Here is a 14,430-nt window from a genome sequence, read left to right as displayed (position 1 = left end):
AGTGTCATGTACAGTGTAATGTGTTGGAAAGGGGAAGCTTTCTGTCTAGCCAGATGGGAGTTGGTTTAACAGTCACCTGGGGGCCAGAATGGCTGGGTACTAGCCAGTCAGAGTCCGTCCATGTCGGCTGGTGCTTAGTGTTCATGATGGACAATCAGAAGAAGACCACAGAGCAAAAGGATTTAGGGAGAAGAAAGAAGACCTGAGAGGAAGATGGGGTGGCTTGGTGGCAGCTGAAGACTTGCTGAGGTAGCCAAACCATTTGGCTCAGGCTGAAGAGAAGATTCAGGAACCTATATACAATACAGCATTGCAGGAGAAGAGGTGAGAGGCAGCAGAAGCAACATGCACTTTGGAACACCAGGCTCTAGTTCTGAGCCTGGGTGTTTCAGCGCACTTTTCCTACCCACAAAGCTACCTGAAAAACTGCCCAAGTAGTTGCAATAGCTCTTGTGAGTGGCTTATGAGGTTTCATAAAGAGCTGCCACCAGACAAGGAAACTTCTCAGTGCTGGCACAGAAGCACTTGGAACCACAAATGAGTTGAATTAAATCAGTGCTTCCCAAACTTGGGTCTCCAGCTGTTTTCAGACCAGAATGCCCATTGTTCCTGACTAGGGGTAATGGGACTTGTAGTCCAAAAACAAGTTTGGGAAACACTGGATTAAATAAAGCATCAGTGCATGCATATGCAAGATGACTTTATCTATTACTTCATCTGGATAAACCAAATAAGAAAGAGAAGGAGAAACAAAAGCACTTTTTTTATAGTGGCTAAAAAGGGTGACAGCAGGTCAACCTGAGATACACAAGAAAGACAGGAAAGGTTCAAAAGTAAATTTGTTGCAATAGGTAGATTATTAGACACCCAAACTTTCTGCAAATATTAAAACAACATCAAGCATGGATCTATAAAGCCTAATTCACTGACACACATCCAACAGAGCTTTACACTGCTCTTCTGGCTCACAGCGCTGCCCCTTTCCAAGAGAAATGAGGCAACTTATATTGAAAAAAATGTCCTTTCTCTTGGATGAATAATATATAGCTACATTAACTTTTCACCCCAAAGCACATGAATAAGGTATTAAAGGCGACTGCTGATAAAATTGCTGGTAACAGCAGTACAGAAAAGGGAGCTGTGTAACTGGCAGGATGAATAGGCCTCTTGCTTATCACCATACATAACTAAAAGATGAAACCAACAGTTTATCAAATAAGTTTTTATACATATTATATTATTTATCACATATGCTTAACCAATCCCAACTTTTCCATAGTGCATCGTTATATATCAATTTGGAACATGAGAAGAATATTCCATTATGTCCCACTGGACTCTTGTCCCACCACCAGAGAAGGGAAAAGCAGTTATTCCCCAGAATAAGGTTTTATTACAAGTACCCAGCGTGCTTTTGTGTACCACACCTAACAGGTAATCATATGTCTGGAGAAACTTTGTGAAATACATATTATTATAACTCAGAATTTGACAGGGACTTATAACAAAACTTTGAGGAATCTGATGGTATTCCATTTTTTCTTCCATCAATCCATGTGGAAAAATAACTGCATCTTCCCAGGTTCTGGGTGATTTATGTCTCAGTGAACATCCTACCCAGCCTCCTATTTGTGTGCCTGACTCCTCTATGTGATTTTTGCTGTACGGTGGTAACTTGAAAACACAGCTCCATAGAGTTTGCTTCACATGCTGGCCATTGTGCAAACCAACTGCCTACCCAGTTACAGTGTTTTTCATCCAATCAAGTAAAAACTGCCAAACATGTGCAAAGCTGCTTACAAGAACACATGGGTCACCCTCCCTAGGAATGCATTTTCCAATAGCTATCAAGCTTCAAACCAATGCACACAAGGATCTTGGACTCATTGTCTAAATGATCTTGCTATTAGGAACAGTTCAGTATGTTCTTATCTTAACATATTTGCCTAGCTTTTGACTCACAGTGTGGGCACAGTCCACAAGCCATGAAAGTCAATGGAAAAGCTACAGTTTTCATGTTTTGTTTTTAATCCACTCTCAAATTGCCTTCGACTCCTAAACGAAAAGCAGGAATAGCCAATGTGATGCCGCCCAGCTGATAAGGGACTCCAATTCCCATGATCCCTAACCACTGGTGATGCTGGCTGGGCTGATGGGAGTTGTAGTTCAGTAACATCTGGAGGTCACTCTGGGCTAAAGCATTGCTTCCTCTTTCTTTCCCTTAATCAAACACCATTTCTCTAGCTTGCCCAAACCATTTCCTGTGTCCACTGATGGTCCAAATCTCACCCTACCATTTATTATATTTGTTTAGTTGTTGTTGTTGTTTTTAAAAAAGCTTACAATTGTGTTTCAGCTGGTTGTTCCCTACTCTTGCCAAGGCAAGGCTCAACTTCAGAGTAGCCTCATACAACCACATTTTTACCATCATGCTGTAAAAGGAAAGAGGATCTCCAATAATTGTGTTATCAGAACTGGTTTCAACACATGATGGACTTCATGATTTTGATAAATTTGCTCAAATGTGGTGGTTACAGAATTCACTCTCAAAATGGCTGGAAGGAACATTAGAAGCTACAGTATCTAAGAGAAACCACTCTGCTCATTGCAGGATGCAGCTATAGCAATTTTGGCAAATATTAAAACAGTCCCCACTCAAATAGTTCCAGTGAAGGAGAGATACTACCACCTCTCATGAAATTCTTGCTCCCCTGTTGAACAGCTTTTACTGTTCCAAAGTTTCCTCTCAAATATCTCCCTGGAAGCCATTTTGGATCCTTCCACAGGAGCAAAACTGAATACTTGGATTTATGGAAATGATGAAGGAGATCAAAATTCTTTACAAGTAGCAAACCAATAGCATCAAGTAAAGAATGTGTTGCCTAATCAACAGGGGTATTACAAAACCAATCCAATAGTGATGAATGTGCAGCCAAAAAAATACTGGGATTCTCCAGCAAGCCAAAAAATGGGGTCTCTTGATCAAGCATAACCCACAAAGCAACCTTGGGTATCTTTATGTAAACAAGATGCAGTGACTCAGCAGACATCACACCTAAAATCTAAATGTGTTTTACAAGCACACATAATTTTATTTCAGTGAGTTGGAACACAATAGAAAACAAGATTTTAAAAGGATTGCTAGAAAATAATCTCCAGTGAAATAATCCCAATGTAATATACTTTTAATTAGTTAGATATAATCTTCCCATATCTTTTTATGGGATTGTCATTAAAAGAAAAATACAAATAAAGCCCTCTGATAAATCCACAGCTGCTTTCACACTGACAGAATATTCACAGCATGCAAGTTAATATTTTACAAGAGTTATTTTCTTCTCTTTAATCCTATAAATTTCTTCCTCTCTTTAAAGGCTTCTTCTACCTACATTTGAATCCCTCCCTTTAATGAGCACATCAGGAAAACACACACAGAGAGAACCACAGTCACATACAGCTGCCAAAAATATTGCTAACATTAGTAGAAATACATTTTAATGATCAGAATGGTGCATCTCTGTGTACTTAGTCTTTCATATGCAAGCAAGCTGCAAACCAGAAAGGACAAGAAGCAGCCTTTAAATGACACAGTTCTGGGAACTGGGTCGCTCGGGAAGAAATGAGCTGCAACTGACTGCTGCAAAGTGCTTCTGTTTCTCCCTGTGAAGGGTGGTCAGGGCAATGCCCAAGGGCATCCATTTCTGAATTCAGACCTGGGCTGGCGATTCTGAGAAACAAAACCCTGGTTGTTAGGTAGCTTACTAGTTTAAATCCCATATTTTGCCCAGGAGATCCCTTGTACAAATCCTGTGCTCCTGAAACTGATAAATAAAAATAGCAATAACCAACCAGCACAAGCACATTCGAAGATTGCCAGACGTTGGGGCATATCCAGTTACTAAATCTGTGCACATGATAGTGGATCATATCCATTCGGAGAACTACAAAAATGGAAGTTATCCAATGCCTCATTCCATGAAACCTGATGGCTCAAACCGAGACCATAGCCACACATGTTAAACTATATTTTAGCATGGGGGTGGTCAATGTGTTGCTCTCCAGATATTGTTGGACGATAATTCACACCATTCCCAGACAAGAAGGCCAATGTGCAGGGATGATGAGAGTTGTAGTTCAATAATACTGAGGGGCACTACTTTGGATATCCCTGATTTAGCATGAGCTGGACCAATCCTGAGGATGCCTCAGGCTTGTGCACTGCCACTGCCATGCAGGTAAATGCACTAACAGCAGCACTGGGGTTTACTTTTCCTGAATTTCAGCTTGTCTTGTTAGCTAGACATGGGCTTGTTACTATAATGAACTATGGTCAGTTTTGAAACAAGCCAACTTCGAGCATTGGTTTTCAAGCTATTTGTTAAAACTAACCAGAGTTTTTAATAATCCACAAAACCTGAGTCTGGATGAAACAATCTGAGGCTGAGGGAAAGCCAGATGTCAAAGTTATCCTCATAGTAGGAAAAAACAGAAGGGGGACATGCAAAACAAAGGGTTTCTTTGGTTAATTTCATCTCATGCACTTCACACTAAAAGTATGGCTTAGCCATACTTTATGCAAAGTAAGCTACTATCTCTTAGGTATTCTGTAGCATCATCCACAGTTTCCTAACCAATCTCTTATTGAAGCCATCAAAGGCAAGCATTCTAGGCACCAAGCTTCAACTAAAGCAGTTTTATAGGCAAATTTAGAGGTCCTTCCTTGGGCAAACATCTTGGGTATTTTGAGAGAAAACAAACCACTTTCAATAAGACTTACAAAACCTCCTAATGGTGGAGGGTATCTGTGCATCCTTAGTTTACCTCCCATGGAAAGTTTTAGACTGGTGAACTCTGTGGGAAATGGATGGAAATTCAGCAGTTTCTCTAGATATTCCCTTGATATTCACAATGCTTATCATACTGTATCCCACCCCAAAAGGTCCTTTGGACATTTCTTCTCTCACACATTCTTCTTTGTATTGCGTTGAGTTTACCTTGAGCTTGATGTGTTGTCTCAATTCTAATTTTCAAGGGATTTTATGCTCCCTTTTCTCCTTTTTACCCACTGCACTCAAGCAAAGTGCTACAAAGTAGTGCTCATCATCTCAACTGCATTGAATCAGATGTTACTTCCTCCATGTAGCTATAACCAAAGATACACAATGTGAAGGACTTCAACGAGTCTGAACTCATCCCATATTAACAGCAAGACTCCATCCAGACTTGTGTTCATTCATGGGTATATTCTGCAGCATTTTATTGATGCAATAATAGTGCATTAGAGATGGATTTATACTGGGCTGTCCACACATCATTCTGCCTTATTAGTTGTTCTGCAATGCCTCTCCAGTGTTACCATATAAATTGCCATTTGGAGGGGCACTCCTGCACTGTAGCACAACAAAGGTGAGACAAAAAAACATTAAAAAATAAACTGCAACATTTGTGGTTTAAAATGTTATCAGATTTCAGGAGGAAGTTACAGGACATGCACTGATTGGAAATGAACAGTACCAAAAGCAGGATGTCATATAACTGTCCCAATACCACCATGAGCAAAAATCATCCTGAACGACCAATCAAAAGGATTTCAGGAGGGACACCAAAAGATGTAACTGCCAGAGTTTTCTTCATATTACAATAGGTTTTCTTTAGTTCAACAGACTTATCTCTTTTGACAGGGAGCACTGATAAAATTATTTCCATGCAATTTAGAAATCGGGAAGTGATACGACTCACTGCACAGTGAGCCAGGCAAAGTAGAAAATCACATTCTACTCACTGATGACTTTAATTAATATCAGGATTTTCAATGGTATACATAAATTATAATTATTGTACAAAATTTCACCCTTGCTCTCGTTTGTCCTCACACTACCCACTTTGAGGTAGTTAGAGCAAGGCTGAGAACTTACAACTTGCCCAAGGGTACAAAGAAAACCAATAGTTGAGGAAAGCCTTCAAGTCTCAGCTACTCGGGTGGAGTCCAATTTTCCTCCCAATGACAACCATCTTCAAATGTTTATTTGTCACTTCACAATTTCACAACCAGCATCAAGAGAAACAATGAAGAATTGCATTAAAACTGTATCTAGACATCCTTATAGCAAATGTTAGCAGTATCATACCAGATGATAAGGACCCCCAAATGTCAATAATGCTCAATTTCCAAACACCACCTGTAGTCATAGCCAACAAATCCAGATGTTGCTGACCTAAAACTTCCATCATCCATGACCATTGGCCTTGTTGGCTGGAACTGAAAAGAGATGGAGTATAACAACATTAGCTACCCTTGTCCTACTGAATGATAATACATTCCAGCTTTAAAGGGATACTGATCAATCTCATGGTTCAGCATATATGTTATTCAAGGGACTTCTGATCCCATGTGGAAAGTAAAGCGATCCCAGTTTGGAAAATTAGATATATTTCATGAATCGTAAGAAATAAAGGAATCCGTTCTAGCTCCCATGAATGGTGAAGATCCTTTTCACTTGTACCAGGACTGCTTCAAAATGTGTTAATTATGTGATGGGGAGGGATAACTTATAAATGACAATTATTAGTATCTAAACATGAAAGTTTATTTATGCCAGAAGACCTTAATCTTCTCTTGAAACTAGATCTTTATTATTTGGGTGGTATCCCCCCGCCCTCTCTATAGATAGAATGGAACATCCACCCAACTCTTTAACAGTAAAAAAAATCCTGTAAGAAAAAAACTGCACCCCTAGCCTTGTTTAAAAATTAGTATTTTCATTGGAACATAGGGATACCCAAATATCTCTATGGACAACCTTGGGCATGCCCAGTGATGTTTCTGGCTCCCTCACCCTTTTAACAGCAGGTCCCCACCTACCATGCCCTTCACATAACTTGTTTTTTTTTTATTAAAAAAAATCCTCTTTCAAAATGAAGTTCCACCAAACCAGGACCTTCAATAAACTGAAGATCAGTTGGGCTCGGATTCAATCAGGTTCTGTTTTTTAAAAAAGCTTGGCCTTTCATTCAGGCCTTTCACTTCTAAAGAGTTACAAAAGTCCTTGGTGCTTTGCGAAGATGGATTACATCTGTGTTCCACATAACAGCCCTGTAAGGTAAACCAATGTTGTTTGATCTTGTATGAGAAGCTGTAACAAGGAGGCAGTAGCTTGCCAATGGGCACCCGGTGAGTTCATGGCATAGTTCACATCGCATACACTTTATCACTACACTGAATGCGTGTTGCTAAGGGATAGGCTGATGTAAACAAAACACAATGCTATGCTGAAAAAGAAAATGGGGACAATAATACACTGCCTATGTTAAGTGTCCTTCAGCCACAGGGCAAAGAAGCAACAACAAAAAATGCAAGTAAACAGCCATTCACAGGAGAGCCCCAGGAACACAGCTTCTAAATGCAATTATAAAGCCACCTCCAACCTAAGCCAGTAGTACTGAAATTTCATAAGGATAATCCACTCAGTTAAGTTTCTTGCCCCATTGAACCCTGCCACCGCAAAGCCTTTATCTTTGATACTATTAAATGAAGGAAAAATTACCATACCAATTCAGCGCAGTTTATCTCGGCAAGATTCAAACAAAAATCCCATTTCTCCGTGGCAAAGCTACTCGCAGTTTTAGAGAGGGCATTAATTCTCCCCCTCCCAACGTAATATAAAAGGCGGGGGAGAGATGAGGATAACCGCGCATACATAGCATAGCATAGGGGAAATCCATTAGTTGCTATTTGTTTAGTAGCTATTACTGGAAGAGTTCAATGCCAAACAGCTGGAATAATTTAGTGCTACTTTATTTGCAATTCTCAAGTCATTCATCCACAGACCTATTGTGATGGGGGTGCTGTTGTTTTTAGCAATATGTAGCCTTTCAGAGGGACTTGTTCTTAAGATTTCCAAACATTACATACAAATAAAAACAACTTAGATATTGTTTGTGTCTAAATTAAGCTCAGAGTAGATCCACTGAAATTAATGGATATGTTTTTAATTTAATTTAATATTAATTAATATGTTAGTTGTGTCTATTGTTTCCAATGGGTCTACTCTCTGTATAAGACTGACTTTGGATAATGCTATATATCAGTTACAAATAAATGGAACAGGAGTTCAATTAAAGGAAAGAGTAAGAAATAAATTTAAGGAAGGTTAAAAAATAAATGCAGGGAGGGGAGAGAAAGAAAAGCACTCTAATAAATGTATAGTAGTAACCCAGCTGAAGTTAATCAATATGTTCTGGTTTATAATTTAATGAAGCATAATTATCTTATGTACCATATTTTTCTGTCTATAAGATGCACCCTATTTTGGGGGGACTCAGATTTAAGAAAATGGGGGGAGATGGCCCAGAGTATGACACCACCTAATTTTTGACATTATTTTTAGGGGGGGGGGTCTATTATACATGGAAAAATGCAGTATTTATTTCATAAAATTTATATACCACTTCTTCATAAAAATCCATCAAAGCAGTTTACTATCTGCATATGCAGTGAAAGTTAACCCAAGTTTCAATTCTGTGCACACCTATCTAAGTGAACTGCATGGGACTTCGTTCTGAGCAACTATTGTATGATTGGGCTGCAACTGAAAACTGAGCCAACCCAACATGCAAACACATCAGTCAGCCACAAAGTCATTCTAAAGAAGAAACACATGTTGCAAAATGTTTAAAGGATGCAGTACATTTAAGGGCACACCTCCCGTGGGATCTCTATCAGAGAGGGTCACTCCCTGCCCACCTTGCAGTGGCATGCTTTAGGCTCTCAAATTTCAATGGTGCCCTGTGCAATGATAAAATTTGGTGCCGCCTGCCTCTTGTGCTCTGTTCTACATCACTGTTGCATTGCCCCCTGTGGCACCGGTGCTCAGTGCGGCCCAACTGATCACGCTACCCTGAAACCGCCTCTGTTACCTTGTCAGAATGGAGGACAAGTTTTGCTCTCACTACAACAGCCTCCTCACGTGTAACTGTCATACACTTAAATGGAAGAACATGAAGTGTTACTCAGGGGCAATACTAAGGTACGGCCTAAATTTGTTCCCTGTCCCGGGTGACCCTCCCCTCCCCCGCTTCAAATGGAGCATGTACAGCTTCTCCATCCACGACCAAATCTTGGGTTCTGTTTCTTGGTGATGCTAAATTGTGATGAAATACCAAGAATTGTCTTTTAAAAGGGAGAGATCACAAATTATATGGGTTTTTATTGCATGCAAAGAGTAGGAAAATATTAGTGTTGCAGAATGCAAGGTCATTTTAAGACATCACAGCGCTACAGGATATAAATCATTCTAAATTGATTTCATTAAGATCCTGATTGTATCTTGGAAAACAGCAGCCCCCAGCTACCCTGCGTGTGTCTAAATCACCTCCAAATGGAATAGTGAAAAATAACCTTTGCTATTCCCATAAAGAGACCACAGAAGACACTGCAAGAGAATCAGTCTGTCTTAGGTCAGCTGCTTTGCTTTACGAGTCCTGAGAATGATCCGATCTGTGAAAGAAGCTCACTGCTATTAATGCTAATTTAATGGTGTGCTATTATGCAGTGCTACAGCCCCTCTATCTGGTAGCAGCCAGCAATCAAGCCTCCGTTTATAATGAGCTAGAAATCTAAAGTTTCAGAGGAGTGAGGGAGAACCAAACTGTGGTGAATTGTGGGGGGGAGGGTGTTTACCCCCCAACTGATTTCATGCCATTGAGATTTTAAAGAGAGAGAAAATGCATTATGTTAAAAGTGTCCCTTGAAGCTCAAGGAGATATTCCAATGCCTGCAGAGCTTTTGAAGACAACCGTTTAGATCTGTCAGTACAACAAAGCCAAAAGGTAAGTTTTCAGTAACAGACATACATCTTGAGAGGATTACTCATCACCATTAAAAATAATAACCGAGTTTCAAGGTCTTTAAACAAGTCATGGCTGGTGGATTAGGGAACCTCAAGTTGATGTGGGCAAGGTCCTCTACTTTGACAAGGTCCTCTACTTTGGGTGTATCAATTTCCCCCTTTGTCTCATTCTTTTTCTTACTAGAGTAAGGAGGTGCTCCTCAAGTGGGACCTTTTGGGATAACAAAGAAGGAAAGGAAGGAAGGAAGGAAGGAAGGAAGGAAGGAAGGAAGGAAGGAAGGAAGAGAGAGAGAGAGAGAAGGGGGGCAGTATGTTGTCAGTCAGGCCAATCTTGTACGGTGTTACTTAGAAAGAAGTGCCACTGAGCCTGATGCAGCCTTCTTCTAAGCAAGCAAGCAAGATCACTTGCTCCTAAATAAGTGTGCATAAAATTACAATCCTGTACACCAGGGGTAGGGAATTGCCACTTTGACTAGGGAGTGAGACTTCCCACGTGTCAGTAACTCAGCATCACTTGACACAAGGTGATTTTCCAAGTGGGCCCGAACCTCAATGTTTAAAATCTCTGACAGAGGACAAGGATCCAGAGATCACGTTAAAGGTGGCCAAATTTTGCATGGTTGCCATAAAACTTAGGGAACAAGACTAAGGCATTAGAAGCAAATTATAGATAATATGGTAGAGATTAAACCTTAAACCATATTTTAACTGCTGCCATAATTGCATTGTTTATCGTTATATTGATTGTTAATTTAAACTTAATTTTATTGTGTTTCTGATCTGTTTAGCACGGTATGTGAGCCTGGTCTGGGACCGTAATAAATTCTATTCAATTCAAAGGTGATTCATCTTCAGAGGGAGAATCCTCAGTCTTCCTTTGCAGGTGCAGCTTGAATTTGAGTTGAGCGGCGAAAGGATTTTGTTCCTTTGAAGTCGTGGCTCAAAATGCTGCAAGTTTGTTCCTCCCCGTTGCACATCCCCGTTGCATTCTCCTGCCACTGTTCACATCAGAGTGGAGGAAGGGATGCCTTCACCTGTTTATTTCTTTCCACACACCAAGTGAAGTTTCTTTCTGCATCCATGCTGTCATCAGCACATGCGAAGATGTTGTCTGAAGTGTTCACACCACAAAAGAATGGCAGTTTGCATTTTGGAATCAGACGGAAGCTGATTTAAGGGAAGGTACACCAAAAAGGAGTATTTCTCCAAAAGCTATGGGATACAGGTGGATTGTGGCTAACATCATGTGAACCTGTCTTAAAAATACTTGTGGTGGGAACATGCTGGAGCCATAGGAAATGGTGATGTGAACACACCTTTAGGGCGCACTCCCAATTCTTCCTTTTCTATTTAGCCTCTTGGGTTTACCTTCCGGCACTTGACATCATAGCATGCGAATCAATGGACAGATGGGGATGGTTTGGGCTATACCACACTGAGGGCATTAGGCCCATGGGCTGCAGGTTCCCCAACACTACACACACTTCACATGGAAATAAGTCCCATGGAACTCACCAGGACCTACCTTTGAATAAGTATGTATAGAACAATCAATTGGAGCAAAATGCACTAGTGATTCAGGTGTGTAGACTGATGCTAAGAATTAAGGACAGGGTGCCTCTGAACAAGTGGTTAGTACCAGAACCAAGTTCACGAGTTCTTTCATGCAAAATTGCACTTCTGCTTCTCACCTAAGCACTGTGTTTCAGCAACTTAGGGTTTTTTTTGGTGTTGCTGTAACACAACTCTCTCTCTCTCTCTCTCTGTGTGTGTGTGTGTGTCAGAAATCCCTTGCCAGTCTCCCCCAAAATATCTACCAGTAGATCCCAACCTATCTTCTGCCTACCTCTGCTCTATAACATATACAATTTGTTTGAGTCTTTGCTGTATATGGATTCTATATAATGCACACTATCTTATATGTGAGTTTTAAAGAGACTTTAAATCCAAAATCGGGAATTTTTGCAGAAGTCCATCCATTGTCAAAGTACCTCCCCCCCCCCACATGCACACATAGAAGCTCCATCTAAAGATAGGTTTGCCCCCATTCTCAGCAAGGAAAAGAAAACAGCTGGTGAAAATTTGCATAGATTAATTATTTAAAAGGAACATGTAACTATTTTGAGATTACCCACTACATCGCTTTGTGGAATAGGGCAGCCAGATGCAGAGTAGGAAAGGAGCTTCTGCACCTTTGTAAGCTAAGCAAGCTACTGAAATCCCTGCATCTATGCAACTATTAAAGGTTGATAAACTGCCACCATGCCTTAAATAAGAGATTGATAATATATTTTGTCTACATAGTGCCCTTTTTGAGTGTATGAAATATTTCACATACATAATGTCAGCACCATGTTCCACTATGTTTGGAGATGTCCCACTATGTTACTGCAGATGGAAGAAGATGCTGAGCAATGTTACCTTGCCCAAATGCAGCCTAATCCTGTGCATGCCTGTTTAGAGTAAGTCTCACTGAGTTCAATGGGGCTTACTCTCCCAAGCAGGTTTGTTTAGAAATGTAGTAGGCATAGAAATGCCATGGCAGAGGTGAAATTTGAACTGGAGACTTCCTAGTTCACAGACAAGCTCTCTGAATGTGACCTACTCGCTCTCATTTCTAAATAGTCTCTCAGACCCAGATATTATGTTCTTAAGCCTTAAGAACTTCAGAGCAGTGAGATAGTAGGCAGCACTTCTGCCTGCTGGTGCGGGGCTCAAAAATGATCCATTTGCTTAACTTCCCCTTTCATTTGATTGAATAAAGCAAAAATCCAAATACCTGCCGAAAGCAAGCACACCAAATGTTGCTATTTCAAATCTTGCCTGTTCCCTCACTGACCAAGCTTTGAAGGAGGGTTATGGCCTAGATTGTCACTGGATTAAGGTGCTAATACTTAAGTTCCCATTGTTCAGTCCCAGCTCCTGCCCACCTAGCAGTTCGAAAGCACATCAAAGTGCAAGTAGATAAATAGGTACCGCTCCGGCCGGAAGGTAAACAGTGTTTCCATGCACTGCTCTGGATCGCCAGAAGCGGCTTAGTCACATTGGCCACATGGCCCGGAAAAACTGTCTGCGGACAAACGTTGGCTCCCTTGGCCAGTAAAGCGAGATGAGCGCCTAACCCCAGAGTCGTCCGCGACTGGACCTAATGGTCAGGGGTACCTTTATCTTTTTGAGACATACCGGTAGCCTCTGATTCAGTTGGAAAGTTCTGTTTCTAATCACTGCTCGCAAAGAACGGACTTTAGCTGTCAACATGAAAGCACAGCAGAATCCTTCAGAGATATGACCCAAGTACAAGCAGTATAACAAATTATTCCGCTTATTTGGCCAGAGCACCAAACTACCACATTCTTGATAGAAGCTGGAATGTCTTACGACCAAACTAGGCCTGACACAGGAGATCTATCCAGTATAACCTGATATCCCCCCCCTTAAAATTCAATGCAGTTATGGTGAGGCCTCCAAATTCATTTGGAGTGGGGGGGTGCGAAACAAAACTCCTTGCAGACTGTATATCACCCCCAGTTTTGTGTTCTCCATGCAGGAAAATTTACATAGACCTTTCCTCTGCAAGTAAGAAATTAAATTAGGAGGCCTGTTTTTATCAGGAAAATGCTTTGCTGGCTGCTGCTCTGATCAAATTCAGAGGCCCCACAGTTGCTCCCCCCCCCCATCATGAAATACTCCATTTGTCTCCTATGCTCCATCTAGTTTGGTCATTAATGCACCATATATAAGTCCAGGTCAACTACCAGAGCTGCCAGTGGGGCGACTTTAGGCACACATCTACTCGCAGAGGTCTTCATTGATGCCCACAGCATCCCCAGAGTCCTCCATTGGAATGAGGCTGGAAACAAACATTCTGCTGTAGCTAATTGAGTAGACTGCATCATGTGTTTGGTTGCAGTGTGCCTGTGGCAACCCCTGGTCTACTACACAGCCAAGTTCCCCCTCCCCAAGACATTTCGCTTCCCCTAGCGACCACACAAGCTGAGATACGTTCTCCAAGATGACATGTGGTGACTCAGGTGATGTCAGGATGTGACCCAATGCACCTTTACCACCCTGTGCTCAGAGTGCAGAAGACCTTGGACAGAACCTCTTGGCATGTACAAAGCTTTATTGGTGTGTGTAAAAATATCCCTGTTCCACATCAGCCCCCAGGGATTCTGTGCAGACTGGTAGGCCCTATACAGAGAACTTCTAACTGGCTGCCAAGGGAGGCCTTTTGCGAGAGGCATCCCTGGAGTGGGCCAGGGCATCAGGTACTAGTATTCTATTATTTTCACTGCAAGGCTTTTGGGAAGACCTCTGGAGAGCCACTGCCAGTCTGCATAGACAGTATTGAGCCAGAGGCACCAAAGGTCTTCCAAAGGCAGCTTCTGGTTTCTGTTCTATTACCACCACCTCTGCCCTAAGGTGCCATATGGATGTAATGCCTCAGGTACCAAAATGTCTTGGGCACTCTAAAAGATTGCATTGTAGGCTCAGCTACATACAAAAAGGGGGCAGCTTCATCTCTTTACCTCTTGGTAAAGTGGCCTCTCATGGGCCTTCTTCAGCCTATGGGATGCATTAT

The 14,430-nt window shown here is 41.3% G+C and overlaps 1 protein-coding gene and 1 long non-coding RNA gene across 4 annotated transcripts in view; one reads left to right on the top strand and one right to left on the bottom strand.

Moving 5' to 3' along the window:
* Positions 1–14,430, bottom strand: part of NRG3 (neuregulin 3) — a 579,635-nt gene that overhangs the window by 555,313 nt on the left and 9,892 nt on the right. The window lies entirely within an intron of this gene.
* Positions 137–3,512, top strand: LOC310845434. Its single transcript, XR_014564722.1, has 3 exons — positions 137–324; positions 1,280–1,434; positions 3,375–3,512. It is a non-coding gene; the product is annotated as an uncharacterized lncRNA (long non-coding RNA).

Source organism: Podarcis gaigeae (genome assembly GCF_964106915.1).
Source record: "Podarcis gaigeae genome assembly, chromosome: 5".
NCBI lineage: Eukaryota > Metazoa > Chordata > Lepidosauria > Squamata > Lacertidae > Podarcis > Podarcis gaigeae.
The sequence above is the reverse complement of the archived record's forward strand: the minus strand, read 5'-3'. Positions and strand labels throughout refer to the sequence as shown.